This window comes from Pyrgilauda ruficollis, unplaced genomic scaffold (assembly GCF_017590135.1).
Source record: "Pyrgilauda ruficollis isolate IOZ18807 unplaced genomic scaffold, ASM1759013v1 scaffold62, whole genome shotgun sequence".
Lineage (NCBI taxonomy): Eukaryota > Metazoa > Chordata > Aves > Passeriformes > Passeridae > Pyrgilauda > Pyrgilauda ruficollis.
This window is the reverse complement of record NW_024527933.1, coordinates 3,434,271-3,441,647: the sequence shown is the minus strand read 5'-3', so window position 1 is coordinate 3,441,647 and position 7,377 is coordinate 3,434,271.

Sequence of the window (7,377 nt, the reverse complement as noted above, 5' to 3'; positions counted from 1 at the left end):
CGGCCCGGCCCGGCCCCGCCCGCGGCCCCGGGCACCGGGCTCGGCCCCGTCACGGTCCCGGGCCACACCTCGCCAGAACCTCCCTTCCTCGGGAACGGGGCAGTGCCCGGCCCGGCTCCCCGTTGCGCTCCGAACAGCCTCCCGGCCCGCAGCAGACGGGAGGTGCCAGGTGGAAATGGCCGAACCGTTGTGATTTGGACGATGTAACCTGCTTCCTTCTGAAACCGGCTGCGTCCAGAAGATGGGCAGCCGCTGCTGTGGGCTGAGGAAGGGCGAATGGTGTCAAACAAGCTGGTTATCTTCTCAAGAATCCCTGGGGTTGGGAGGGATGAGCGGTTTCGGGACCTACCTTCAATTCATTAAGATATTTGATGCTCTGTCTCACTATGGCCTGGAAAATAAAGATATGGTCCAAAGTAGTCAGGGTTTGCCCGGGTTTGGCTGAGTGACCAGCAGCCTTCGGGTCCGCTCACGGCACAGCAAACATCCAGAACAGAGGGTCTGCAAAGGTCTGGTGCTGCTCAACCTTAACACGCGCCAGTGCTGAAACTGACACCACGCTCATTGAAATTGGCAGATGTGAATCGCAGCGCATCGTGGCACAGCAGCAGGGTCCACAGCATCATTACATGAACCAGTCCTGCAGCTGTCCTGCACTGCCTTTTGAGCGCCTTACCTGAGGCAAGGTCATCAACCATCGTCTGGAGAGCAGCAAGATGGGTGTGGGGGCTGACATCAGCAGCCTTCGGTGCAAGACCGAGAGCTGGAGCTGCTAATCTAAAGCAAAGAAAAAAACCCTGGGGTGAAGAACGACATAAGGGAGGGAAGGAAACACGTTACACGTTAATGTGTATGAGAATTAAAGCGAAGGGCAGGAACTGTTCCCCTTTGTGAGAGGCTGAGAAGTGATGTGTGTGAAGTGCAGCAAGAGATTCTGTGAAGATAACAGTGAAAACTACAATACCAAAGAGTTAACAACAGCTTGGAGAATTTTTGTTAATGGTCAAGTCGCAAGCCATCCCGAAAGCTCTTATCAGACATTATTCAGTCATTCCCTCGGAGCAGATGGTCTCCCCCATCCTTTTAGACCTGGTTGACTCTATTTTCCATGACGCCAGAGTTTTCTTTGTGTGGGGAACACGGCCTTTGTGACTTAGAAGAGAAGGATCTCACTCAGACACCCAAATTTCCTCCCTTTGATTAAATCGGGTCTCCCGTGGCAGGGTGGTGCCTTTATCAGAGGGTCCGTCTCCATGGTCACAGGGTGTTTCCTTGTCTGATATTCTGCCTTTAACTAAAATACTAATTCCCCTCCCCTCCCCCCCGCTTTTTTTCTTTTTCTATTTCCCTCCCCCGTTGTCTTTTTGCTTGATTTGGCCATCTTTTGGGGAGTTCTGTTCAGCCTGCTCTTTTCTCACCTAGATAATGGTTTGTGCCTTCCATCCTGTTCGGAGTGTCTCTGCATGGCTTTAGCCAGTCTGAGCCGAGCCGAGCGGGAGTGGCTGAGCCCACAACCCTTCTCTTTCCTTTCGTGGGTGTCTCCAGCTGGTTTTGCACCCCTCTGGCTCTCTCTGAGGTGGACAGGAGCTCGCTGAGCAGCGTTTCCCCTGGCCCAGCCATGACTGGCAGTAGGTGCTGATGTGCCTGCAGGGCTGAGGACCAGAGCAGCTCTTGGGTTTGATCCTCAGGGCTGTTTCAGCTCCTTGCTCTTCATCCTGCTGTGGTCAGACTTCCTACCAAGCAAAACACCACGAGCTGTGATTAGTCAGTGTTTGAGAGGTTTGTTTGGAAGGCAACGTACGCATTAGTGGTTTTGTGTTCCTGTCCGTAAAGCAAACAACAGAAACTGGAGTCCTGCTCCATCCTGGACACAATCCTGGGCTGGGACAAGCCTTCCTCCTGTCCTGACTGGTGCTTCTCTCCAGTAAAGCGTTTTAGCCTGTTGCTTGCTGAACCATGGTAATAATAGGAGTTTTGAACAGTGTTCCCTCCCTGTTTGACCAAGGCTTTCTGGCTCTTACTGAGTACAGCCCTGATGGCTGGAAGTGGCTTCTGCATCCAAAGATTTAAAAAGATAAATATATATATTTTGAGCGATAAGGTACAATGCATTTTTTTTTTTTTTATTTGGAGAGTAATTTAGAGAGGAGAAAAGATGATGCCTGGTGGAAATGAGAAATATATGTCCCATACATAATATATGCCCCAAATGTCCTATTACAAATACAGGAAGATTTCCTGAACTGGAGAAGTTGTTACACATTACAGTGTGCTAATGCTCCCCCATGGAGATGCTGATACTGAGAGAGTCTTTAGTGTAATAATATTAAAAATCCGAGAGTTTCAATAAGATCCTCCCTGCTACCATGGTGGTAGGAAATGAATTGATTCCAAAGGAAGACTCTAATTGCTGCTTAGTATCCACAAAATATTCAAAGATTCACTGCCAGCATATATCCCAGTGTGTCTGTGGCATGATCTGCAATAACGTGTTTTCCAGAGAGAGTCACTTCCAGCAGGGCTTGGCTGCTGCCCCCGGAGTGACTGCAGCTGGACAGCAGCACAGCCCAGGCAGTGCTGGCACCTCTGCCCGCGGGCACCTTTGAACCTGGGAGCTTTGGTGCCTGGGAAAAATCCTATTGTTCTCTTCCACGGGCACTGCACGGGCTCTGAATCAGCAAATGCTGGGTGCTGGGTACATGAATCACAGCTGCACTGGAGCTGGTTAATCTATCTGTGTAAAGTTACTCAAAAGCATAAATATTTGCAAGTATAATGCTTTCCTATGAATATTTTACATCCATCTTTTTCAAGATCCATTTATTTACTCCTCTTTATTTCAGAACACGTCTTTTCTCACGAGTTCTGCAGTCCTGTACGTGCTGTCCAGTTCATACCAGCGTCGTCTTTTCAGGACACCTAATGGGGGGGATTTTGGTCAGCCTTGGCTCCGATACTGTTGCTGTGGCTGAACAAACATTCATCCCTGGGTGGATGGCTGCCAGAGCTCAGATCTTGCAGAACACTGTTCCAAAGACTCGTGCACGCAAGCTGGGGCTGTCAGCTGTTGGGACGTGCTCCGTCCGTGCCACCCTGCCACAGCCCGGCGTGGTGCCATCCTCGGGGCTCGGTACTGCCCACAGCACAGCTTTGCACCTCACGGTGCTTTGCTGGCAGCATTTGTGGGGCTGAAGAGGGTGCCTGGGGAGCCAGTGCTCAGTGCTGGGGTCTCACACCTGATTGTGTGGCCAGGTCCTGCCCACCACGCTGCAGCTCCCACTGTCCGTGGGGAAAGCCAGGGCTGAGGCTGGCCGTGCAGGAGGGCAGGGCCCCTGTCCTGGCATCCCCAGCCCCAGAGCTCCTCAGCTGAGCAGCCACATCCTCCTCAGTCAGAGGCTGGACCAAGATAGGAGAGTGGTCGATCCCCACCACCCGCTTTACATTTTGTAAAGATTTCAAGCATTTTGTAACAGCAAAATCTGTGCCCAGATACCACCTCTGAAGAATAGCAGTGCACAGGGCTCTACACCTTCAGCTGAGAACAGGCAATATACAGAGTCCTGTGGCTAGCACAAGGGCACTGGCCCAGTGCTGCTGCCCATGCTTCTCCCAAGGGCAGCAGGAGCTGCCAGCCAGCCCTGGTCAGACCTCACCATCAGAAAGGATCCCAGTTTGCAGGGGGAAACAAGCTGTAAAGGATCCTGCATCTCCATCCTGCCTGTAAGCTAAAGTCCTTTAAAATTCTTTGTGCTGCAGGAATTAATCTCTCCATAGCCACATTTAGCATAGCAGTGCAATAATGCTGCACATTCCATGTTTTCCATGTTTGTCTTTGGAGGAAAATCAGCCCAGAGTTTCATTTCATGCTGGAGTTGCTGCAGGTCACAGCTCAGCTGCTGCCTGGTTTTAAGGTTTCTTGAAGGTAGGATTAACCTGCTGCCTCTAATTTGGTGCACCAAAATATCTCCTTGCAGTCACAACTTTCCTTCTATATGTCTAGTTTGCACCTTGATTATTCTACAAAAAGTGAGGAGGTCCTAATCCCCTTTAACTCAGACACCCACTCTGAAACAAACAAAGCAATTTTGAAAAAGCAGTTTCTTGATCTATTTCCTATTAACTTTCCTGTCCCCTAGTTGTTACTAAGCACTAGATAAGTTGTCACATATGTGTTTCAGTTGTGATGCACAGGACACCAATGTACAGCAATCCTACCAGAGATAACTCATTTATGCAGCACCCAGTGGTGCCTTTGGCCAGGACAGGGGTTCAGGGCATCCCTCACCTGCAGGATGGTCCAGGAGGAGAGACTGTCACCAGCAGCCTCCACCACAAGGGGAGCAGGGCCCACAGCACCCCGTGACCTGCCAGGGGGCACAGGCACTGGCACTGTTCAGTGGTACAGGGATGAAATCTGGCCTTGTAGTTCTGTTTCAAGACCCCACAGCCAGGACCTGCCCTGTTTGTTCTGTGGAGACACCCTGGGACTAAACATGACTGCTGTTCCACCAAATGGAGGGCAGAGAGAACGCCGTGCGGCTAATTACCAAGGAGAGCCACGCATCCAGATCCTCAGATTATGAGTAATGGCCACAGCACGATGGAAACCTCTGCTTGAACAATTTTGAATGATGAACACATTTGAGGAAATAATGTTTTCTTTGCAGGCCTCCTCTGATGAAATGCTACTGCTTGCTTTGCTTTCCCACCCGGGGTGGGTGCTGTCCCCAGCCACCCGCTGCTCGCTGCCTGTCCTTGGCCTTCCCTGTGGGTACCTGCAGGGAAACCCACGGCGTGGCTGTCAGGGCTGCAGAGCTGCTGTCCCAGGAGCAGGCTGGCAGCAGACAGCATTCCAGTGCTGGGTGTTTGCACAGAGGAATGCCAGGGAGTCAGTTAATAGGTGACCATTTGGCAGTGGTCCTGGGAAGTTTGTCACAGCTCAGCTGCCTCTGTAAGGCTTTGTTTGGGTACAGCCCCTTCTCCATTTAGCTGTGCATGACCCCCCCCCACCTCCTGACAGCAGGGCCACAGGCAGCACCCCTTGTTCCTCTTAAACCAAAAGAAGTAATTCGCACGCTGGTTAAACTGCAGCAGGCAGGGATTTTGCACCCCTGTCTAGCCCCAAGCTGTCCCCCTGTGTGACAGCACCAGGGAATGCCAGGGGCCCCCTCCCCTCCGTCAAGAGCACGTTGAGTCCCTCCACGGCAATTCCCAGGCCAGCTGGCATCTTTAGACACTGCTGTTTGGCTCCTTGGCTACTGCAGCTTGTGCATATTAGCACCCCAGCAAGCTTCCCATCCATCTGACAGGACCCAGTGTGGATAACCATGCCAAAGTCAGTCTAACTGGACAATTACTGTAGCACTGGGAGACCAGACAAACTGCAATCCCAGCATCCTTAATGAAGGGTCATTGGGAACAGCAAGATGCTCCCATTCTCACCTGGCTGTCCCCAAACAGAAGGGCACTGACCCAAGGGCATCACAGCACCCTTGGGCAAGGGCAGAAACCAGCCTGATCAATCCTACAGCTGAGAAATCTCAATTTCTTATGGCCAGAGATGGGGGTACGAGCTCAGAAATGGGGTCTTCATGGGAAAACCTAAATCCACCATGGCCAGCTGTTCATGCAGAAGCCCCAGCTGAGCAGCTCTGTGTGAGGCTGGCTTAGCCATTAGGACAGGCATTGCCTTCAGTTCTGGCTGGAGCTTCCCAGAAACTCTGCATGTCCCACAGGTGTGATGACCTGTGCCTGTTCTCAGCAGGACAGAGGCCATTGCTGTGACAGTTCACTGAAGGAGAGATGCCTCGTCCCACCCAGCCCCACGTATTTCCTAAGTGACAGTAAACACCATCCATATTACAGTGACACTGGCAGAAAAGCTGCCGTGGGTTTGCTTTATGCTTTTCAGGCAGAGGCCAGCAGCAAGAGATCCAAAAGTGTTTTTCTGTTGCTCCAGAAAATGAGCCAGCAAAGGCTGCGGCCCAGGGCCCGCGCTGCTTAGCGCCGAGCGGGGAATTACTGACAGGACTGACTGCTGGACCTGCAGCGCTCCTGACCCACACTCTGCCAGCACCAAACCTGGAACACACCGCCCTCCAAATCGTCAGATTGGCTGAAACATTCGTGTTGCAAATACAGATGGTATAAAAACCTCCAGTGAGGTTACAACCTGCACATTGGCATGTGTCAGCACCGCGAGCACATGAGTCACAGCCGCTTTATTCAACCCGCAGGCAATGGCAAAGAGGGGAGCAGGGTGTTGTTGAATGGGCTTTGGGAGACACCAGCTCCTTGCATACATTCCTGATTCCAAGAGAAACCTCTCCCTGCTCTGGCACAGCATTGACTCTGCTCTCAGAGTGCCCTGCAGGAAGCCAGTGGAGGCTGCGGCGTCATTTCCATGACAGAAGGTGCAAGAGCAAACGGGCATTGATCCTGAACAGCAGATCCAGGGTGTCAGGGACAGGCATCTCCTGCTCCTGGAGAATGCAGAACCCAGCAGGAGGCAGGAGGGCCCTGGCCACAACAGCATCTGCAGCAGTGCAGCAGAACTGTGCCTTGCAAGAGTTCAATTCTGCTCCATGGTGGGAGAAGAGCCCCTGTCCCAGGAGAGGAGGATGGGTGGGAGGAAAGGCTCCTGCAGGACCCTGCTGCTCCCTGCCAGTTTCTGAACCTGCTTCTTGAAGAGCACCTGCAGTTACCAGCCAGTTTGCAGTCCCACAAGCTGGGGCAGCAGTGCACAGAGCAGCGGGGCTTTCCCTGCACCCCAAAATGTGCAGAGGTACAATTCCCTCAGTGACCAGACTCCCATGATTAGCCAGAAACCTTCCATTTATGTGAAAGCAAAATTTTCCTTAAACCCATGATCATCTGACAAAATGGGGAGCAAATTTCAAACTGCCTTGCTTAGATCCAAGGCTGTGGATCCCTGCTGACTATTTGGGCAGGAGAAATGGTGGATTCAACCCACCATTTCTGGGTTGAAATTCATCCACCAGATCTGTTGCAGTGCGCTGGGGCTGGGCCAGTCCCAGCTGGCACGGGACTGAGCACTGGAGTTGCAAGTCCAAACTACCTCTTCCACCAGTTCCCAGGAGAGTGTGATGGAAACAACGAGTGGCAAACTGAAGGCACTTCCAGCAAGTGGGCTCCCAGGTTTAGTGAGGATGCTTGAGGATGCACCCACCCACCAAGAGGGAGCTGCTGCACGTGGGCTGCCCCGTCCAGCCGAGTGGTGCTGGGGGGCGAGCGGGGCAGCCCCCGTGCACAGCCTGGACTCACGGGGGGCATGGCAGCTCCAGCTGCCTGTGCCTCACTGCCCTTGTGCAGTTGTCTGCCAGTTGTGTGTGCCGATTGCTATGAATGCCACCATCT